The sequence below is a fragment of the Sesamum indicum genome, linkage group LG6 (genome assembly GCF_026168435.1).
Source record: "Sesamum indicum cultivar Baizhima isolate 11 linkage group LG6, ASM2616843v1, whole genome shotgun sequence".
In the NCBI taxonomy this organism is placed as follows: domain Eukaryota; kingdom Viridiplantae; phylum Streptophyta; class Magnoliopsida; order Lamiales; family Pedaliaceae; genus Sesamum; species Sesamum indicum.
In genome coordinates, this window is record NC_142662.1 from 13,318,700 (window position 1) to 13,342,446 (window position 23,747).

At 36.1% G+C, this 23,747-nt stretch overlaps 1 non-coding gene and 2 pseudogenes across 1 annotated transcript; 2 read left to right on the forward strand and 1 right to left on the reverse strand.

Moving 5' to 3' along the window:
* The first annotated feature begins 1,069 nt into the window (after positions 1-1,069).
* Positions 1,070-1,964, forward strand: LOC148787820 (uncharacterized; annotated as a pseudogene).
* LOC148787821 (small nucleolar RNA R71) lies at positions 1,602-1,708 on the reverse strand. Its single transcript, XR_016066268.1, has one exon. It is a non-coding gene; the product is annotated as a small nucleolar RNA R71 (small nucleolar RNA).
* A 13-nt stretch (positions 1,965-1,977) lies between the features above and the next one.
* On the forward strand, positions 1,978-3,305 carry LOC148787822 (uncharacterized; annotated as a pseudogene).
* The last annotated feature ends 20,442 nt before the right edge of the window (positions 3,306-23,747 follow it).

The following is a 23,747-nucleotide window of genomic DNA, read 5'->3' on the forward strand; positions in this document are numbered from 1 at the left end:
AGAAAAAGACTTTGATAGTATGTGGACTATTTTTCTATCCTACCATAATTACGAACTAGGATAAAAGGGAGAAGGAGACAAAGAGAAAAAAAAATCTTTTTGGCTGGAAAATTCTGAAAGACACAAAGGAGAGGATGAGAAGATGAGTGGAGGAGCACAACGGAGTGACAGACCGATGACGCCCACTTTTCGACTCCATGAGTTCCTCTATATTTTTATCTTTTGTGTTTTATCTAGATAGGATGAACTACTTCAATTTTTGCTAAGGCTTTTGGAAAGCCTAATTGAGACAATATTTTAAATGTTTTACCGAATTAATCAAATGCTTTATTTTCATGTGTCTGCAAATTATAGTGCTTGTTATTATGATTTGAGAGGTCGAACATATCATAGATTGAATAAATTATGTTGATGAAATGAAAAGGAATTCGACATCAGTGGATAGGGTAATTAGTAGTGTGAATTGAATGTTATGTTGACACACATATACATGATTCATCTAGTGGAATAGAGTTTTCACAGATCCTAATGTATTATTGTCATGAGTTTAGATTGGAGAGATCCACTATTTTCTTGTAAATGATAGGTTTGATATAGCTCAAGAGAGTATATCGAATTAAATTGAAAAAGACGTCAGTATATGAAAACATGTGTTTGTTAGATTAATCTATTAAATTTCGCATTCATTAGATCAATTAGATGGACCTATAGTGTTAGCGTCTTGCTCCTTATCAAATCTTCTCTAACATGGTTTTTTTTTTTTTTTTTAGTTAGTAGTTATTTTTCGTAGTTATAATCCACCACTTGATTCTCGATCATCCAAATAATCACAGATTAGTCATAGTTTTGGTACTTGTTTCATTTAAATCCTCATGGAATCACTATTTATTGTACTACATGATTACTAGTGCACTAGATAGTGCACCATATATATTTTGGCAATCTAATTTTTGATGTCGTTGCCGGGGATTTAACTTAAAATAATATCCGAACTCACTAATATTGGTTAATTTAAATATTTATTTTAACTTTTTAGCTCACCTAGTCTCTTTCTTTGGTTGACAGATTTATGACAAGAAGCAACAGTGGAGAGTTGACGCAATATGACCCAGAAATTGAAAAGACATTCCACCAACTGAAAAACACCAATGAAAGAGGTGAAAATAGTGGTAGAGCTGATGAAGAACAACTTGCAGTCTTTGAAACCACTATGGAAATTGTGGGAGTCGTAGAAAGACCAATGATGGAGTACTCATTCCGAACAGCTGATTGGACAATTTCTAGCATTTCCAAGTCTACTGTCGAAGCCAATAATTTGGAGATCAAATTGGCCATCATTCAAATCATTCGATCAAGTGTGCAGTTCTCTAGTTTGTCTGACGAGGACCCTAATAAACATCTTGCTAATTTTCTTGAGATATGTGATACTTTTATGTTTAATGGTGTAAGTGATTTTGCTATTAGACTTAGGATTTTTTCCATTTTCATTATGTGATACAGCAAAAGATTGACTTCTATCTTTACTTGCTGGTAGTATTACTACATAGGCTGCTTTAACTCAAAATTTTCTTGCTAAATACTTTTCTCCTACTAAAACTTCTAAGATGTTAAATGACATTACGTCCTTTGTGCAGTTAGATAGGGAGTCATTATATGATGCATGGGAACATTTCAAGAGTATGCCTAGAAAACGTTCTCATCATGAGCTACCCGTGTGGCGACAGGTACAAACTTTTTATAATGGTGTCACTTTGGCTAACCAAGCTACCATTGATGCAGTTGTAGGTGGCACTATCATGAAGAAACTGCCGTCAGAAGCATTCAACATTGTTGATGAGATAGAAATTAATCTGTACTCACATGGGAAAGAGAGAACCAACAAAAGACTAGTTAACATTCAAAGCGTTGATGCAGTAACCGTATTGTCGGCTCAAATGGCTGCACTATTCACCACGAATGGATAAATTTGGAGCTATAATGTGGAATGGTGTACTAGTAGGACCTTGTGATGCATGCAGTCAAATGGGGCACTTGAGTCAAGATTGCCAAATAGCGAATTCGAATGTTATAAATGAAGATGCTAATTTTGTATCTCATGGTGGCAGGTCTAATTTCAAGCCATACTTCAATACTTACAATCCACATCACCCAAATTTTTCATGGAGTAACAATCAGCATCAGGGACCCCTTCAATTCCATCAACCACATCAACCACCTCCACAAGAGAAGAAAAGAAATCTCGAAGACATGCTTTCCAATTTCATCACTGCAGCAAACACTCGATTCCAAAACCTATATATGCAAGTGGGTCAGTTGGTAAGGCTAATCTCCAGAAGAAGAGAGGGTCAAATTCCAAGTGGCACCAAGAAAAACCTAAAGGAGAAAGTCAATACAATCACCGTCAAAAGTGAAAAAACCATTGGAGATGAGCCACCAAAGGAGCAAGTGGAGGAAATACAAGTTCGTAAAGAGGAGGAATCCCATAAGGAAACAAAAGGTAGTCCTCTTAAACTCAATTTAGACGTTGTTCCTCCATATATTCCTTATCCCTCAAGAATTTTGAATTCTAACATAGATAAACAGTTTGAAAAGTTTCTACAAATATTCATAAAGACTCATGTTAATATTCCTCTAATTGATGAGCTTTTGTAGATGCCAAGCTTTGAGAAATCCCTGAAAGAGGTGCTTTCCAATAAGAGAATGTGGGAAGGAGGTGAAACGGTGAAGCTTAATGAGGAATGCCAGACAATTTTACAAAAATAACTTCCACCAAAACTAAAGGATCCAGGGAGTTTTTATATTCCTTGCACCTTAGGAAATACCAATTTTGATAAAGCTTTATGTGATCTTGGTGCTAGTGTAAATTTGATACCATATTCTATTTTCGACAAAATGCATGAGATTACTCCCAATAGAATCACTTTGCAACTAGATGATAGAAGCATTAAGTATCCTAAGGGGATAGTGGAGGATGTGTTGGTCAAAGTAGGCTAATTTATCATCCCTGCTGATTTTATTGTGTTGGATATGGAGGAAGATAGGAATATGCTATTGATTCTAGAAGGCCTTTCCTTTCCACGAGTAGAGCATTGATTTATGTGCAAAAAGGTCAACTAAGTCTTAGAGTTAATGATGAACATGTAGTTTTTAATGTAGTTGGACCTATGAGATATCTGCACAAGAAGGAGCATGACATATTTGCAGTTGATAGCATTAATGCCCTTGGAATTGATGATGCGTATTTAGTCAAATGTGATGATCCCAAAGAGAATCACATTGAAAAGTCTAATGGGGATAATTTGTAGGACATGCAAGAAGAGCATGAGCAGGTTCTAAGTATTGTAGACAGAGCACAAGGAGTGAAGTCAAAACTGCAGAAGGCATTGCTTTTGAATGGATCTACTACCAAACAAAAAGTAAAACCACCAGTCGAAGTATTGTTCAATTGGAAAAAGACAAGTAATGACAAATGGTATCAACCTAATAGGATGAAGAGTTGCAGGAACCAATTCAACAAGAATGTCAAATTTTTCAAGGAACATACCAAGGCATGGCATGAATTTCACATGAGAAAAAAAAAATTTCAAGGATGGTGATCAGCGGCATCACAAAAACAAGGTCCATATTAGAGTGGATTAGCAAAGGCCCAAGCACTATATCGAGGAGACACCAACTACCGTTGAGTTCCCTCCTCAAATTTTCACAAATTGAGAATCCTACCATCGAGCTAATGATGTTAAACAAGTATTTCGTGGGAGGCAACTCATGAGTATTTTTTGTACGGTCACTTTTCAGTCGAGCGAACTTCTTAGAGCCCGTGCTCCAGCCTATCCAGAAGCTACTTGTGGTCTTGCAAATCTTTGATAGCTCGAGCCCATTACTTACCACCAGCTCCCTTGCCCTAATGCCTAATTTTCACTTACTTTCATTTTTGATTTTTCTCTCTTTTCTTTCCCTATTTTGCTTAATTCTTTCCTGTTATTTTCCTTCAAAAAAATCCCAATTTAGGAATAAATCAAAATCAAAGCTCTAACCCTTCGCACACTTGTGCAGGCATCTCCTCCACTTTACAGCTAATCTCCTCCCTCTATAGCAACCCATAGAAGCAGAGCACCCATCTTGGCCGCTTGATTCGCAATTGTTCACCACCACGTCTCTATCATTCTCAATCATTGCTGGATCCCACGACGCATCACTGCTCCACCGCCTCACTCACCAGTCACCATCTTCTCTGGTTTCTTCCTTTGTCCAGCACCTTGCTGGCGTTTTTCCAGTGACCACTGCACAAGCACCGCCGCGTCCTCCCACCTCTAAATTTTGTTCATGATGGACTCCCCGTAACGTTCTTATTTGCGATGTCATCTCAGTAAAAACAACATAACACTTCCCCAGCTGACATCAACGTCGATGGGAAGCTCCACTTTCGCTCTAGGCATCATTAGGGAAGTATGCCTTCATGAAATTTTTTTCTCATCAGGGAAGTATGCCTTCTTTTTCTCATTCCTATCTCTGGGAGATAAGACATTGAGGGCAATGTTATTCTTAAGTGTGGGGTGGAATTTATACCTTCGTGAAATCTTTGGTCTACATGATTTGATTTGGTTGCACATTGAGTTTTGCTGATAAAGCCCAATTTGAATCTTGTTGATATGATTAATGAATGCATTGTTACGATTGCAAGACATAATTGACATGAGTAGGGAATAATTCAAACGTGTGGCATTTGTTTGATTGTCTTGATGATTGTTTTGAATGATGAATGCCTGTGAGTAACACACATGAGCCAATTTTTGTGAGTTTTTGGGCACTTATCTTATTGCTCTCGTATTTTATTTGGTTGTGGTGTTATCTTTGGTTTGATTTTCTAGGACTTGTTCAGTTATACATGTTGAAACTGCATTGTTGAGCTAGGTGGAATGAAAGTGATAAGGGCATTACGATTAACCTAATTCTAGGCTGTTAAGCCTGCATAAATATTCCACCCTTAGTATCCCAATTGAACCTAAACCAAATTCCGTTATCATTATAGCCAATATACAAGCCTTCACGACTGTATTTTTTTCACTAGACCTTTGAACCCCAGTTTTAAAGGATTAGAATGACAACTTGTGGACTTTTCTTTATCCTTGAATTTATAGTTCAAATCCATAATCTCCACTCCCTACATAAAAAAATAAAGAGAGGGAAAGAAAAACGAGAAAAAAATGGCTTGTGGAAGTTGATGAAAAGAAAAAAAAATAAAAAGAAAAAGAATGGAAAAATCAGAAAACTCCATAAAACATGGAGAAAAAAAATCTATGATGCAATGCAAAAAGACAAAAAAAAAAAGAAGAAAGTTGAGAAAAGAAGAAAAAGGAGTATGCAGCTGACAAAGTATACACTTGAACCAAGAATTGGTAGAGTTGCAAACTATACAAGCACCGTCTCCTAAATCCTTGAACCCAAAAAGAACCCTTTCATGTTTTTAGATTCTTTTTCTCTTCCAATCCATTCCTAAAGCTCCATTACAATCCGAAAAAGACCCTTTGATTCTTACTTCTATTTCACCATGAAGCAGTGAGATGTGATGTAAGAGCAAGCATATGGTAAAATATTGCCACGACATGACTTAAGAGTTGTTATACACCTACAAACACTTTGAGCGTATTGAGTGAATCTTCAGTGAAGGTGTTAACTTACTTTGCATTTTGATTCCGAAATGAATGTTGATATGATTGGTCATTGTTTGGTTTGTGCGAATTTATATTATGAGGTGTATTGTTGCTTGCACCTTAATAGTAGCTTCATCTTGAAATGTTGCCATGAGTTGACTTGCGATGGAATGAAATGAATGGGATTTTTTGTTTGAAAAAGGGTGATTGAATTGAATTGTTATATGCTTAAGGACAGCATGACTTAAGTGTGGGGTAATTTGATTAGTGCAAATTATATGATATACTTTTCTATTGACGGCCTTATTTTCTAGTGATACGATGCTTGTTCATGGGTTCATTTGTGACATTTTATGTGCTTTTATGGAAGGATGGAAAGTTTCAAGAAAATGACTAATAGTGGAAAAAGAAAATATTTCAGTAGCAATGCTACCGCGAGATAACCCGTGACTCACAGGTTATCAGAAATCCGCAAGACAGGAACTGGCTTCACTATAACCAGTTAACCACGGCTTATCAGATATGTGATGGGCGAATTTTCTAATTTGATTACTAATCGGAATCATATTTTTGAGCATCTTATTTCCTTGTAAATAGTTTGAGAAGATGGTAGGAATAGGATTAAGAAGGAAAGAAAAAGACTTTGATGGTATGTGGATTCTTTTCCTCTCCTACCACAATTAGGAACTAGGATAAAAGGGAGAAGGAGATGAAGAGGAAAAAAAAAACTTTTTGGCTAGAATATTCTGAAAAAAAACGAAGGAGAGGACGACAAGACGAGTAGAGGAGTAAGATCTGGCGCCGGAGTGACCGACCGATCATGCCCTTTTCAATTCCATGAGTTAGTCTACATTTTTCTCTTTTGTATTTTATTTAGATAGGATGAACTAATTCAATTTTCGCTAAGGCTTTTGGAAAGCTTAATTGAGACAATATTTTTAATATTTTATCAGATTAATCTATTGCTTTATTTTCATGTGTCTGCAAATTATTGTGCTTGTTCTTATAATTTGAGAGTCTGGTCATCTTTTAGATTTAATTAATTATGTTGATGAGCTGAAAATTTGTAGTGTGAATTGAATGATATGTTGACAGACATGACATGATTCATCTGGTTGCATAGGGTTTTTGCAGATCTTAATGCATTATCGTCATGAATTTTAGATTGGAGAGATCCACTATTTCCTTGATAATGAGAGGTTTAGTATAGTTGGAGAGAATATATCAAATTAAATAGGGAAGAACCTCAGCATGTGAAAACACATGCTTGTTAGATTAATCTGTTAAATTTCGTGGATCAATTAGGTTGATCTATACCCTTAGCATCTTCCTCACTATCAAATCTTCTCCAACACATTTCTTTGATTTATTTTAGTTAGTAGTTATTTTTCGTAGTTATAATCCACCACTTGATTCTTGTTCATCCAAATAATTGTAAATTAGTCATAATTTTTGTACTTATTTCATTTAAATCCTCGTGGGATCGATATTTAGTGTAGTACTTGATGGCTAGTGCACTTGCTAGTAAATCTTGCATATTCTGGCAATCAAAGATCTTATCAATCAATTATTAAAAGAAATGAGATCATTCAACGATAAAAAATGGAAGCTTCATATTCTTCTGAAGAAAAAAGAGGAGATCATCACAAAAGATCGGAGCTGGAGTCTGAGGAAAGCAATTTCTCCAAAACTATGGAAAACTAACGTGAGCAATAGTGTCGATGGATAACGAATTCCAAATTTTGACTTTGACTGACATGTGAGAAAAGTCATGTGACACTAGGCGAGTTGCGGCCGCCATATGTCCTCAAATAAAAAAAGATCCCATGCAGATGTGAAATATCTTTTTCAAGCACTTTGTTTTTTTCCTCCCTCTATTTACAATCCCTTTTGTATAGTTTTAGGGAGAGCTTTGGAAGGGTTCATGATCTACAGCAATAGATTATATTCAAATCTTCCCTCTTTGTAATGGCAAGATGCATAAAATTCCCTGTATTTTACAAAGACTGTTAAGACACCTCCCTTTATTTTAAAAATAGGCAAAAAAAAACTTTTTTGTTTTCTTAATCATAGCTCAATTACCCCTTTCGATTAAATCAAACTAATGGTGTTAATCTTTTTATAAATGACCGTTATACCTTTACTTAATATATATAATTTTTTATTAATGATTGTTGGATCATCTTTGATTAAATAATGATCGTTAGATCTAATCAATTAATCTCAACTGTTAGATCTTCAAAAAATGAAATATTTAAATTCAAAAAATTATTTAACTTATAGTATATATAAATAATTCAAAATTATAAAAAACATTATTATTATATTTACAAAAGTAAAAAAAAAAAACTAATACCCCCCATCCCCCGACTGCCTACCCCCCTCACAATAACTTTCACCCCCACACTGCGGTCTCTCCCCGCCCCACCGCCTGCCCCCACCTTCCCCTGCAGCTGGGGGAATGGTGACGCCGCCTAGCAGATGGGGCTGCTGCCCCCTACAGATGTGGGTGACGCAGATCTGGGTGACATCACCCGGATAAAGAAAGAGGTCGACGGGCATCATCGTTGATGGCATCATTGTGCCTTCTGTGCGAGGGCGGCTGTGACGCCCCAAAGATTATAATATATAATTGGGGGATTAATTGATAAATTTTTATGAAACTTAGTTAATTAGTACATAAATTATGGGCTATAATAATTATTTTACTTAAATTAAACATATATTTTTGTTAATTAAGAATAATTTTAAATAGTTATAATGATTACAATATTTAAATAAATTTATAACTTATAATTATTATAATTGCTTAATATTTATATTAATGTACATTTCTAAATTTTAAAAATAAACTGTAGTATATTAGTCTTTGTAATATAATTTTTTCTATTTTTTATATGTTAAAAGAATTTATATTTTTAAAAGAATGGAAAATGCAAAAAAAATCCAAAAAACTCAATGTAGTCATAGTAACTTTAAATACAATATAAGGGCATTTTACTCAATTAAACACAAAAAAAAAAGTTAAAATATGCAAAAAAATCAACCCCAAACGCACTTCAGGCACGTTCATCCCACCTTCCATTAGTTTCTAATGAAAAGTGGATTTTATGCTAAACTTTTTAAATTACGGTGGGGGGGGGGGGGGGAGGGGGCAGGTTTATCCTATTTCTAAAACACATGTGGATTTTTAGCTATTTCTGAAAAATGTAGGGGGTAGATTGGAATGTAGCCCTTAGTATTAAAAGGAGTTCTTTTTGCATATGACTGAGCACTTTAATTTTGTAAGTTTTCTTATTTACATTTGTGCACTTTTATTTCATTATACTCTTATACTTAGCTTAATGCAAGGCTAAACAACTGCTACTGAATTATTCATAACAACTAAGCAGCAAGGGGAAAAAAAAGAGCATTTTAAATTACTGGCAAATATAAGAAGAAATTGGTTGAGAATAAGGAAGAGACCCTAAATGCTTAAAATGATCTTCTATATACTAGAGAAAACTAAAATATCATCTATATAAACAATGATAAAGTTTGAGAAGTTATTAAAAATATCATTCGTAATATTTTGAAATTTTCAAGGTGCATTTTTCAAGACAAAAAGCATAACATTTCATTCATAATGTCCAAATAGGACTGTGAATGTAGTTTTGTAACTATATGATTTGTTTATCTGAATTTGCCAATATCCCAACTTTGAATTAAATTTTGAAAAAGGTTATAATTTATAACAAGACTAGGTCTTCATCTTTCATTCAACTTTGTAATTATCTATCCATTTTAACACTTTATTAAGAGGTTTTTATAATTTATAACAAGTCTAGGTCGTCATCTTTCATTTTTTGCATGAATATTAAAATAAAAAGCAGTGCATGGACAAGGTAATTTCGAGGATCTAATTAATTTTTTCTCTATTAGAGATTTAATTTTATTTTTGTATAATTCTAAATATTCAGAGTTCATTTAGCAAGAATTTACGTTAGTGGAGATACTTCTCTCTGAAAGTTCATTCCAGTAAGGGAGACCCATAATATTTTTTTTCTATGCCAAAATACATTTTGGATGTTCATTACATATTTCAAGCTCAAATTTATTTTGAATCTTTATAACTTTTTCGTGTAATTTAGGATTTTTCAGGTAGCTCCTTTATATGTAATGAATTAATATATTATTTTATAAAATAAATTTGATTAACTTTAGAGATTATTAAATATCTTACTTCATTGATACCCCTATCACATTAATAGTTTTTATAGGAAAGATTTTCTTAAAAGGATTTGCAAGAATGATTTCATTAGTTAAGTTTTTTATTAATAGGACTTGTGGAAATACACCTTTAATTATTATATATGTAAGTCTTGGAGAATTTAAAGCTTATATTTAATTTTTAACCATTGCAAGAGGATAAAGAGTGGCTTGTGTTTTCAAAATATTTGGTTGGTATTAAACCTTCTTTGATACATTTAATATCCGTCCACTATCTATAAGTGCATACTAGCCCAACTGGTTAAAGACCTAACTGATTTATCAGCCGGACGGAAAAGGGCCTACGAACAGGACAGATATGAGCAGAAAAGAAAGGCCCACAAGCTCACCTGCTGCTTTACTGAACTGGTAGACCCAAAAAATAAGCCCATTTGAGCCGAGCACGTCATCATACAACTGCGAGAACATGTTGTATTGTTTCTCAACAAATTTATACATGTTACCCTAAAATATCTTCAAGTAGTTCCAGGTAAATCCAACATAAAAGAGCTCGAAGTATTGTGAATAACTCATTCATGGAAAAATAGACAGGTTTGGCAGGTTTTAGTCCAGCTCACCTATATCTTTCCATTCTTATCCAAATCAGTAACGGTTTATTGCGTGTGATGGCCAAGTCCGACAGGTTTTCAATTACATATGACACTCAGCAATTGGTCTTGTATCCAACTCTATACAAGCCTTGAAATTGAGGTCTTGTGCAGGTTTCCAGAACACATCATCAATATCACTCTCGTTCTCGAAATCTCTCTTGCTACAATTACTCTCTCTCGGGTTTTAAGCTATTTCAGGGTTGCAAATTGTATTTCACATGAATATTCACAATTTTCAATCATATTCCAATATTTTCTCACTGTATTTCAAGTTTTCATTTTATTTTTCCTTGTCTTCTTACTAACTTAAGCATACGCTTATTTTTTAAGGTCCTTTGACCCTTCTGGTGTGGTCAAATTTCTAGTAAGCACCTTGGCGCCGTTTGTGGGAACACTTGAGCTTTGACGTGAGAAATGGCAAATTAAAATAGTGTTGCTTCTGGGCCTTTTGTTGTACCTGTGGATCCTATTGTGGGAGATGTCAGCATCCCTCGACTAGACCCAGCACCAGAGCTAAACCCCCCACTCTAACTCCAACTCTATCTCTCGACCAAGCAGCTGGACCTACTGTTCTAAACCCGCTCTTCTCTGAGCAACTTCGTCAATTCATCACGGAAACCATTATCTCAACTTTGCGGATCTCAAGCCAGTGAAGCAGGACCCTCCTTATAGTTGGAGAGAGGAGGAACTCCTTGAAGTCGAGGTATGGATAAGAGGATTTCTGTTAGGCTACTGCAGCATCGAGCCACCCCTGCTGACTTTGCAGGCAAAGAGGCAGCACGACAACAGCCCCTTGGCATCTGGCAATCCCTAAAGAAAGAAATGGTAGAACTTCTCCATCAAGTAGCTAAGGAGACTTTACCTGCTGAGTGAGGCATTCCTTTCAGCAAACACATTATGACCAAAGAACTTCCCGCCCATTTCCGAGCACCTTTGCACTTACCTACTTATGATGGTAGTACAGATATAGTTGAACGCATCCATAAATTTGAGAATGCAGCCCTACTGCACAGGTAAACTGATGGCATTAAATATCGTGTTTTCCTTACTACGCTAACAAATTCTCCCTAACAAATAATTTGACTAGCTCCCAACTGGATGAGTTAAATCTTTTGCAGAATTAAGTTTCCTCTTCCAACACTGGTTCGCTAGCAGCAAGAAATATAGAAAGTCAACTATTAGCCTTTTTGCAGTCAAGTAGGAGAAGAAACAAACCTTGAGGACTTATGTTCAACGTTTCAATACAATTATCTTAGAAGTTCCTACAGTTCACCAGGAGGTGTTGGTTAGTGCACTTACCCAAACGCTCCGTGGAGGACATCTATTCGAATCTTTAGCTAAGAAACCAATGACATAATTCTTAGATGTACAAGCGCAAGCTGAAAAATATATGAATTTGGAAGACGCCTGGCTGGTAAAGAAGTATGGACGAGATAAGAGAAAGGAAGGCAACTCACTTTCCACACACAGGGCAAAGGGAGAACCACGAGACCAGTTTAACCCCCTTGACTCGAAAAATGACCACTACACACCTCCCGTAACTAGCCTGGCTAGAATGCTTATGGCAATCGATAGACACCCTGCTTTGCAGTGGCCAAAAGTTTAGAGGAAGGCCCTTAACTTCCAAAATATAAATATTTTTGTAGATACCATAAAGAATATGGACATGATGCCAATCGTTGTCGCCAACTAAGACAGGAAATAGAAAGACCTATTCAAGTTGGTTACCTCAAGGATTATATAGACAAAGAGAAAAAATGAGAACAGAAGGAAGACCGTTCCCGTCATCACAACTTACGCAAGGCTGGGCAGCAAGATGAACACTCCCGAAAAAGGGAACACAAAAAAAATAAAACCTCCGAAGGAGAGGCCAGCCCAGAGAACATTCCCGATAAGGAGATAATTCATATAACAGCAGGAGAACTCGCTGGTGGAGATTCAGGACAAGCCAGATGTGCTCATGCACGATCTACTAGAACCATCATGGAGATAGACAACAAGGCACTAGCAGGAGGACCAATGATCCATTTCGGTCTTGCTGACGCCTAGGGAGTACATTTGCCTCATAATGATGAACTTGTTATTTCTTGAACGGTAACTAATTATACTATTCAACCTATTTTTGTGGATTCATGTAGCTCTGAGAATGTCCTATTCTACAATGTATATCTACAAATAGAATTAGGGGACATCCCGCTAGAGCTCGTGGTCACTTCTTTATATGGTTTTGCAGGAGAGTTTGTTTACCCGTTAGGGCAGATTTCAATTCCCCTCTCCTTGGGATCTTAACCCATTAGGAGAACTAGGATGGTCCATTTCCTGCTCGTGGACAATTGTCCGCATACAACCTGATCTTAGGACGGCCTGTTCTGAACACCTTCCAGGCCGTTGTCTCTACATATCCTATGAAGTTGAAGTTCCTTGTTGGAGATAGTGTAAGGAAAGTCAAAGGCGACCAGTACACAGCATAGAAGTGCTACGTAGAGGTAACAAAAAGTAGCAACAACTAGATAGAGGTGGACACTCACAGCAAAGAAAACAGTAGGAGCTTCCCCCGCAGGAGGACCAAAGATGTGTGGTCCTCGCTTGTGTCCAGCCAGTAGAGGATTTATTAAACATCTAGCTGGTGTCAGGAGAATCGGATAAAATTACCAAAAATAGGATCCCAGCTGAGCAATACACTAACAAGATATTTAACCACCATTCTTGAAAAGAATGCTAATGTCTTTGCTTGGACAGCTAGCGACCTAGTAGGTATTGACCCTAGCGTAATTATAAATAGTGTGAATACAGATCCAGCCTTCCCCTCGATAAAGCAGAAGAAGAGGCGTTTCGGACCTAAGAAGGATAAAATCATAGAGGATGAGGTAAGTAAATTGTTATCAGCAAAACACATAAAGGAAATCCAGTTTCCAAAGTGGTTGTCCCACATCATGCTAGAGCCTAAACTAGGTAACAAATTGTGTATGTGTATTAACTTTCGGGACATTAATAAAGCATGCCCTAAAGATTTTTATCCCTTACCTTGTATAGACCAGCTAGTGGATTCCACCTCTGGTTATGAAATATTGAGTCTAATGGATGCTTCGTACGGTTACCATCAAATAATGCTTAATCTCGATGACCAGAAGCGAGTTAGCTTCATCACATCTGGGGGAACCTATTGTTATATTCTTATGCATTTTGACTTAAAAATGCAAGGGTTACGTATCAACGCCTTGTGGACTGCATGTTCCGAGAACAACTAGGACGAACACAGAAGTATAGGTTGATGACATGTTGGTGAAAAGAAGGTAGATAGACCAATACCTTTTTGATTTAGCATAGATATTTGACATGCTGAGGAAGTATCACATGAAGCTCAATCAAGCCAAGTGCGCTTTTAGAGTAAGAAGTGGTAAATTTTTAGGATACATGGAGACAAAAAAGGGGATAGACGCCAAACCCAAGAAAATTTAAACTATCCAAGAGATGAGATCCCCTACTAACCGCAATAAGCTCTGAGGAGGTTCATTTCCCAATTGGCAGAATGAAGCTTACAATTCTTTAAGGCCCTAAGAAAAACCAAGTGCTTCGTCTTGGATGAGGAATGTCAGCAGACGTTTCAAGATCTGAAACCATACTTAGCACAACCACCCTTGCTCACCAAACCGACACCTGGCAAGACCTTATACCTCTACTTGGCAACAAGTCAGCAAGCAATTAGCTCCGTGCTCATCAAAGAAGAAGAAGGATGCCAAAAACCTATATATTACGTGAGCAAGGTATTAAATGGGGCCAAACACCAATACCCTGACATAGAAAAATTAGCTTTCGCTTTAATTATAACAGCATAAACTGTGGCCGTATTTTTTATCACATTCTATTTTTTGTGTACTAATGTCCCATTGCGAGACTTTAGGCAAAGTAGAAACCTTAGGAAGAATGATTAAATAGGCTATCGAGCTTAGTGGATATAACATTTCTTACCAACCCAGGTCGGCTATCAAAGCACAATCTTTGGTCGAATTCTTGACCAAAGCAAGACTTAGAGAAGAAGATGAAGGTAACTTGTTACTACATATAGATGGCTCCTCTACACTTGCTAGTAGTGGAGCTGGAGTGGTGCTCACTAGCCCAGAGGGGGATGAGTTAGAATATGCTCTACGTTTGAATTCAAAACTTCGAACAACGAGGTCGAATATGAAGCCCTCATTATAGATATCAGAAGGGCTTTAGATGCAGGAGCTACAAACTTAACCACCTACTCTGATTCCCATCTAGTGCCTAAGCAAGTAGAAGGAGAATACGAGGTCAAAGAGGAAAGGATGAAAGAATACCTGCAGGAGATAGGCGAACTCACCAGTTGGTTGAAAGCCTTCCAGATCCACCAAATTCCTCGAGCAAAAAACGCCCAACCTAACTATCTAGCCCGCTTAGCCAGCTCCCTAGTTAATTGTAATACTCGCAGTATCACTGTAAGAATTTGAGTCAAAACTTCTCTCAAAACTGACATTGCTACACTGCAAGTCGAGATAGATTGGAGGAACACCTCCTGGATTACCAAATAGGAGGTATTTTCCATGTTGATGAAAGGGAAGTCTGCTTAAAGATCAGAACAACCATATTTGCTCTACTTAATGGCACCTTATATGAACGTAGTTTTTCTCACCCTTTTCTTTGATGTCTGTCCATGGAAGAAGAGAGAAATGTTTTACAGGAAATACATGATGACTCTTGTGGATCTTAGATAGGTGGCATAACTTTAGCCAATAAGACTTTACGAGCAAGATCTTTTTGCCCAACCCTCAAGAAAGATATAATAAACTGGGAAAAGGTATGTGAGCAATGCCAACGGCACACCTCTCTCATTCATGTTCCAACATAACCCCTCAGAACATTATCAACACCTTGTCTGTTCTCTCACTAGGGGATAGACATAGTTGGGCTTTTCTCATGAAGGATCGCATGGTATGGCCCTGGAATGCGCTAGCGGAAGTGACAAATAAAAACACAAAATAACAAAAATTTAAAGCGCAGAAATAAATGAATCCAATGGGTGTACCCTTGGAGTTCTCGAGCGTTCGATGTACTATAAAATTAGTGCTGATGTTGAATACCAAAAACCAAAAGATAAAAGGGATGAAAATGATACCTTCTTTTTCTAACATTCAGTTGAGATGCTCGTCACATAAAGCTCCAACTTAGGAACCCTCTAATTCGTCCATACCATACTGGAGCCAGGATCTCAATGTTCTCTTTGCTAGAAGAGAACAAGAGAATAAAAATGCACCAAGTGTACCAAAAGAGAGCGGCGGTCAAATTTGCTTGGTGTAAGGAGGGATAATTTTTTGTTGTGTAATAATATCATAATTATTTCCCAAATAATTATCTTTCATATATATATATATATATCTTGTTTGATAATTAAGAATGTTTCTAAATTCATTATATATTTCTCTCTATTCCGAATATAGAGATCCCCAATAAGGCTAGAATTGCACTTTTCAAAATTGCGATTTACAAGCTATTTATTTTCTTCCATAGAATTTTCTATGGGGTAAAAAATAATGGTCTTAGCCAATTTTATTCTTAAAAAAATACAAGCCCAATGAAATTTTTACTTAAGTTCAATTTAATAAAAATCCATTTAATATAGCCTAATTTGTATTTAATCTACTTAAATTCATAAGCCCAAATTATGCTTATTAATTAATAAGATCCAACTTATTAAACAATAAGGACAAGTCCAATATAAATTAATGCCATTAGTTTATTCTTGGGCCTCTCTCTTTGTAAGTAATTGTGGAATTAATTTCAAATTATTTCCCTGTTCTATTTTGGTGATTTGTGTGACTCTTTAGGTTCATCTTTCTACTAGACTTGGGCTAGTGTCTAACACTGTTATCAATTAAATCTAATCTAATTAAAAATTCTTGACTAACGCTTAATCAGGAAAGCCCGGGACCATGGCACTAGAAACTAGGTGAATTACCGTATGAACATTTACGCTCTCCAATCCATACGGGTACGGTTCTTTCATCTACCGTCTCCCGGCTTTAATCTAAGGCATGAAATTAAGTGCCGATTCCCATACTGGACTAGGCGTCTATGCTTAATACATAAGATCCCGTCACACCAAATTTATCGATATAGGAACCTCTTTTCTTATTCAATTAACTACTATGGCCACAAATTCATAGAGTGTGAACGCATCTCCAAGTACATAGGACATACCTCTATCACAAGGGACAGATCCTCTTCTTGGAACTCACCGTCCTCGCTACATACTTCAACTGCACTTAGTAAGGCTTTTGATGATTGTGTTTGTGACATAATCACCTCTCATGCAGATCCAAGATACAGTCATCGTATGCACGCAACTACCTTGATTCCTCAAGTCTAAGGACTACTCCCGTACTATCGGAGCTAGGGATTTTAGTGATACCGTCCAACACACTAAGGCTTCCATGTGATGATCCCATAAGTCAGTTCAGTCAGTTGACCACCTTGTCAACTAACCCACTGAAATTACATAGGCGTCCAACGTCTGTCGCCGATGAAACATGGCGCTCATCCAATGAATGCAATTCTCAGTGAGTCTCAGTAGGACTCTCGATGCCTAGTCTCAAGGTCCTAGACGCCCAGTCTCGAGGTTCTCGACGCAGAATGTTTCAAACCAACCCTTTAAAGTTGGTCTCATAGCCGCCATCCAATGCGCAACCCAACTATATGTGTTTATTGAATGGTATGTGAGCATCTGTTGTGAAGTCAAAGTAGTGCTTAATGTAATTGATAAGCATGACAAACACATTACTAGAGACGAATACTTACCATTTTCGTCGAGATAATATTACTTAAATAACTCCAATTAGCTTTTCAGTTATTAATTCAAACAATCTTCAACTTAACTTTAAAGTAAATTACTTATTTTTTCAGACTAATCTCATTATGAGCGATTTGGGATACTGGCTACGTCTTGTGGGTCTATTGTAGCTTCTGCCGATGTTCTGTGGTAAAACTGTACGTCACAACTTCCTATCATCGCTCCAAGCAAATGATGGTGTCTAAGATTTTTCTTTGGACCTGTGATGAGATCTCATGCCTTTTAGTTTGTGTCGTAGCCTAGTTTTCATCCTCCTAGGTGACCACTAGGACGGCTATGCTAGATACCCGACAATCGGATGTTGTTTTTCAATCCTAAGAACTTTCCAATAGAACTTCTAAAGTTGTCATACATTCAATTTTCATGATTTAGTTCCTTGTAGTATTCCACTTGGAATCTTTCCAAATTAGCACATCATCATTAAAGCCTGAATGTATGCTCCTTTGAGATTAAACATTATTCATATGAAAGCTATTATCACTATAGCCTTCCAGAATCAAGTCAACATTAATGTGCGTCAAGAGTTCTTATTTAATCTTTATTCAGGTATTGAAGATAGCCCTTCAACAGTTGTCTCTTACCTCTTCGGTGCACACTCGATATCCGTAGTTATGCTTAAAAATCATAAGCAACATAGGGCTCAGTGCACCAAACAGAATTCCAATGCTTCTTACAGCAAAGACGTAGAGGATGTCAAACATCTAATCTCCTCATCAGTCTACCACAACTGAATCTTGGGCAGCCTACCCTAGATAGGAATCTAATTCCTGTATGGAGAATTTTATGAACAATAATTGTATTTTAGAGTTCCACAATATCTTTCTATCATTCAAAATGATGAAAGATGTTTTTAACATCAAAAAGACTAGTAGTAGGATTGAGCTCCCACTAACCTTCCTCCTTGCTTCTGACCGAGTCATGTACCTCATGAATTTTTCAAAAGAAGTTTTCGAAATACAGGCGTTCAAACCTAGTTTGAATTCCATAGCGAATATTATGGCTGCATGCCATCTATCCGGATCAGTGTCTTACATTGTTTCTCTTTGTTCAGTTAGATTCACAAACTGGAATCTTCTAGGTAACTAGAGGTTTCTGGTCGTCCTTTGGTGAACTTAAATATGGTCAGTAAAGTTTTAATTACAAATGATGTTTGCATTATTTGATAACGAGCCTGTATAAATGAAAATCTGAGTCTAATTTGCCTCCCACTAGCCGTTGACGTGTGCAGGACCTTTTCATACTCAAGACCTTTTCATAGGATATAGGTTTACCAGTTCATATCAAATATGGTGTCTGGATTACGACCTCAAGAAAACACCATGTTTTCTAACTTGACAGTTTTCGAAAGTCCATATCCAGATGAACCAGGTAATTGAGTGAAACACTGATTGATCCATGTCCAATAAAGGCTCGAATTCTTCCTCACCAGAGACAGTTCAACATCGACTCTTCAAGAAGAATTTCACTGAATGAGAATTCCATTCTCATTTCGAAATGTCAAGAACTCCTACTAAATAAACACCACCTCGATCCCATCGAAGGGTGTGTCTCCATAACCAGTTTGGATCTCCACTTCAAGTCTAATTTCTCCAAACTTTTCAAAAGTCCTTAGACTTTTGAACCCTCTACTTTTATTTTCATATTTAGTGGCTTACAGATCTCAATTTTGGATTCAATCAGACAGATTGTTTGACAAGCATTTCTTTGTCCCACAAAGTGTTTTCACAGCTTTATTCCTTCTCAGGAAGGATTCACAAGTTAGTAAACTCAAATGATCTATTGTTAGACTTTTTGAATCTACAAACCTATTTATCCTAACAAGAGGGATATTGCCTAGCTTATGGACTATCCAATTGAGCGACATTATCCAATTATGGAGTATCACAATTTATAACTCAATAGACTCCTTGTCAAATAAAAGAAACTTTTATTGAACAAGTTTGTAGTCTATTCTGTCCAACAAATGACTATTAAAATGTTGATCATGTTGGATTACATAATTGTATACTATTTTAACATGAATACTAATAGCTAAGTTCTCTTAGCCTTATAGCTTTTGCAATAATGTCCTAGGCATCGCCTAGCTTTGAGACTATATGTCTTAGCATTCTATTCATTTTAAACTCTGCAATTCTGCAAACCATTTGCAGAAATGCGCATCTAGAGCAAGTGTCCAACATTTGGGAACACTAATCATGTTTGCTCAATAATTTCATGGCTTGGGTGGAGAAGAGTTCACAATACTCCCTCTTCCAATCTCCTTTGGCAATTTTATGCAGACATCATATGTAAATTTTGACTGCTGAACCATTTTTTATTTCCTATTTAGCCTCACTCATCGAGGTGCATGAGCGCTCAAAGTGCTTGCAGTGGCTGACTTTGTTCCATCCTTCTTGTAGCACCCCCTATCGTTATTAGGGCTGCGTCTTCCCTAAACGTCATACTTATACTAACCCCTGTATCTATATATATAAAAATTCATATAATCATCTAATCAATATGCATACATAAACCCAACGTCATAACAGGCATAATCAACCCACAACATCATATATACATATCAAACATCACAAGTAATCCCTATGCTTACGTTCTCTCTATATAAATAAAATACGATTTGTCCTGTAACTGACAAAGAGGAGAAAACAGCATACTGGCCTGATCTATCTATGTATAGCGTGTAGACCTAGTTTTCAACAGGTAGACACCACAAAGTCTACTCCTAAAAATATGACAGTAGAGGAGTGAGCCTGTCACTCAGTAAGTAAATAACCAGCCCTATCTATATACGTATATCAAATATAGCACCAAACAAGATAAGTAGACAACATGCATGGAATATAGTCAATTTAATCCCAACATAATCAGCTTTATTACACCACATAGCTAACTCGAAATAAAACAACCAATTAAACTCCCTTTTGTTTTAGTTTGCTTACCAGAAGGTGATATCGTGTTTTTCCTGTCAACTCAATCTCAACATTAAATAAGTTCAAATGAATCCCCTTGACATTCAGCTCATCAATCTCATTTCGCATCATAGCTCTTTCATTTTGCATCATAGCTCTTTTCATATCACATCTTATTCATATCGCATCAAAGCTCTTTTCAGTTCATTTCTTTCTCATATCGTATTATAGCTATTTTCATTTCATTTTGCCTTACAGGCTTTTCAACACATCAAGGGGTATTCACACCACAATTATATTCAATTTCCATCACTCCCTCTTTTCCACATATCACCATTCTTGTATGCAATTAGTAACGTAAAATCATATATCAATATATTCTCATTTTCAGAGACTCACAATACATCATACAACAAACATAATATTTCAACGTATTTTCTCATTCCACATACACAATATCGTCAATCAAATTAAATCATTCACCACTCATATATTTTCTGATAAATCAATGTCAACATGAACCACAAATTTATAACAGTAATACCACAAATAAAGGGGACATATACAGATAATATTAATTATTTACTTACCTCAACCTCACAACGCTTTGATCTACTAAATAGGAAATGGTTCGGTCCTTTCACTTTATCCCTATATCCTATAATGAGTTATAACGCATACAATTAATATATCGATAATATCGTAATTTTTTTTGAATATAATGTTAAATATTTTTCATAAAATTTCTAATAATTCTCTAATATTTCAATTCTACCAAAATATAAATTTTCGTTCTAGTTCTTTTTAATAACTAAGTATTTGGTTAATAAATCCGGTAGAATTGTATAAATTAGCTATAATAATATTCAAATGTAATAAATTTAATAATATAATTAACCAACGACATCATTTTTAATTCCGATTTGATATTTACTTCGATACTAATTTAAATAGCCAAAATCGTAAAATTCCGATTAAATAGTATACCGCTCAATATAAAGAACATTTAATAAATTGACTAATTAAACAATATAATTATATAAATTATTGTAATTTAAAATAGAAATTTTTTACCTGTTCTTTCGTCGAGAGGAATTGCAATTTCCAAATATTTGTGTTCTGTGTAATGTAATTGTGCATGAGTGTGTGAGTAATGAGAAAGAGAGGAGAGAGAAGTGAGGTGGGCGGCCATCCTCTCTCTCCTCTCATTGTACATATTGATAAATATATATATATTTATATATATAATATTATTATTGTTTTATTTATTTATTTAAATTTTTCTCAAAATACCCATTGCGTCCTTCCTAATTTTTTTAATTAATAAAATTTGCTTTCAAATATTATAACGAAGTTCAATTTATTTTGTTTAAATTTTATTATATTCCAATTATGATCTGTAATTTATTTATCAATCACTAAGTTTTATAAGAATTAGCCAATTAATACTACAATTATGTATTATAATTTTTGGGGAGTCACAATTATCAACTCATGAAATGGTCTTCTCAAGCCCATTGAGACTTCATGATAAATAGGTCGAAGGAGGAATGAACAGACCTAAAGAATTACGTCAACATACCTCTCTTTATCAAGATCAACATTGAGGTCATCGATCTTCTCACAAGGGATAGCATCTTACCACAATATTTTTATACAGACGACCCTTAGTCATCTTGACTTCAAAAGTGCTTTCATCGCAGCATATCCAATATGTTGGTTCGGTATCGCATATATTTTATTTATGTTAAGCATCATTGATCCAACAACGTCTACCGCTCATGGATGATGGAAGCATGTATGACGCCGCGAACCTTGTGATTATCTTCATGCCTTAATCCCGAATGTCAAACGTTCTTTAAGTAAAGACTCCTTTCGCAACTCTGATGGAAGTGGCTTATACATGACATAAACCAGATTCGAAAATTAAGGATAATCCCTTGATTTTGTAGTTTTCACAGCCAACTTATTGGTTGTCTTATTAAATGAAATAAATCTCAAAATATAATTGGAAATGGATCTTCGACATGCATTCTAAACGCAAATCAGAAAAATAAGTAGATTACAGTATTATTGAGTTTGAGTTAAGACTCACTCTTTTAGTTGTTAACCCTCCCACTATTTCTACAAAATCCCACCACTCTCAAGTGGGGTTTCGGAAAATCTTTTCCTAGTGGGCTTGGATCCACAAGAACAATTTACCATGCCCCTCTTTTACGATTCACATGAAAAAATCCTTGTGGGAGAGAACCAATGCCATTCTCATCCCAGGAAATCCCAAGATGTTTTCGCTCACCTCTTCACATGATACCGAGAACTACAAGCGAATCATGCTATTCGGTGTTAAGCCCAACCCATCAACCAAATCTCCCCTCAATTGTCTCCACCACGACTGGTAAGACGGCGAAACAACAAGCGTGTTCCTTTGTTCATAACAATAATATACCTTGTCTTCTATTCCAAATGTGCTACGACTCGTGAGACCATATTTGGATAGCAGTAACTTTATCATGATATTGTTATGGATAGAAGGTCTGGACAGATTGAAATACCATTTATATTCAAGTCCATTATGGACTTAATATTTGCTTAACGTTGGGCTCAACGTATTAACCAAATCACACCTCAACTGTCCCCCCTCCACCGACTCGTGAGACAAGGAAACAGTGAGCATGTTTCTTTATTCGCAATAATGGTGGAGCTTGCCTCTATTCTAAATGTGCCACGACTCGTGAAACCACACTTGGATAGTGTCAGCCTCCTTACCACATTAATTTGGATGGAAATCTTGAACAGATCAAACTATTTTGATCCAAGTCCAGTTTGGACCCTAACACTTTAACTTGGTCCAACCAAGTGAAATTAAATTTTGAGTGTCGACTGAGACCTCATCACATTAATATTTTCATACACAAATATCAAATATTTAAATATATTAAATCAAAGTATTAAATGCATCACATATAAAATAATTAATCATACCCCTGGGGATGATCACGAGTCCAACCTATGCGACTCACTGAGCCCGCAATGAGTAAATGGTACGTCTAAGGTGGTCGTATGCTATTATAAAATAATTTACCCATCAACATGTAGATGGGCCTTGTAACTTCTTTGTGGTCCTCTTTCTCCTTGGACTTCTTCCTTCATGGACCTTCTTCTCCATGGGTTTGGTTTTGTTACAAAAATAAAACCCTTACTAAAATTCCTATACTACTCGCATTACAACTTAAAAACAAACCCCGATAAGAAGTCGGGGGGAGTACATAAGGAGGAAGATAGCAAGTCTTAGTATTCCAATGCTAAAAACAAGAGGGACGGAGAGGAAAGCATTACAAGGGCATACGAGCCCAACCACAAAAAACATAAACATGCAAGAGATTATAGGCTTCGTAATTATCAACCCATACATTTTATAATCTATGTCCCATTTAATATTACAATCCATGATATCCAATATCGC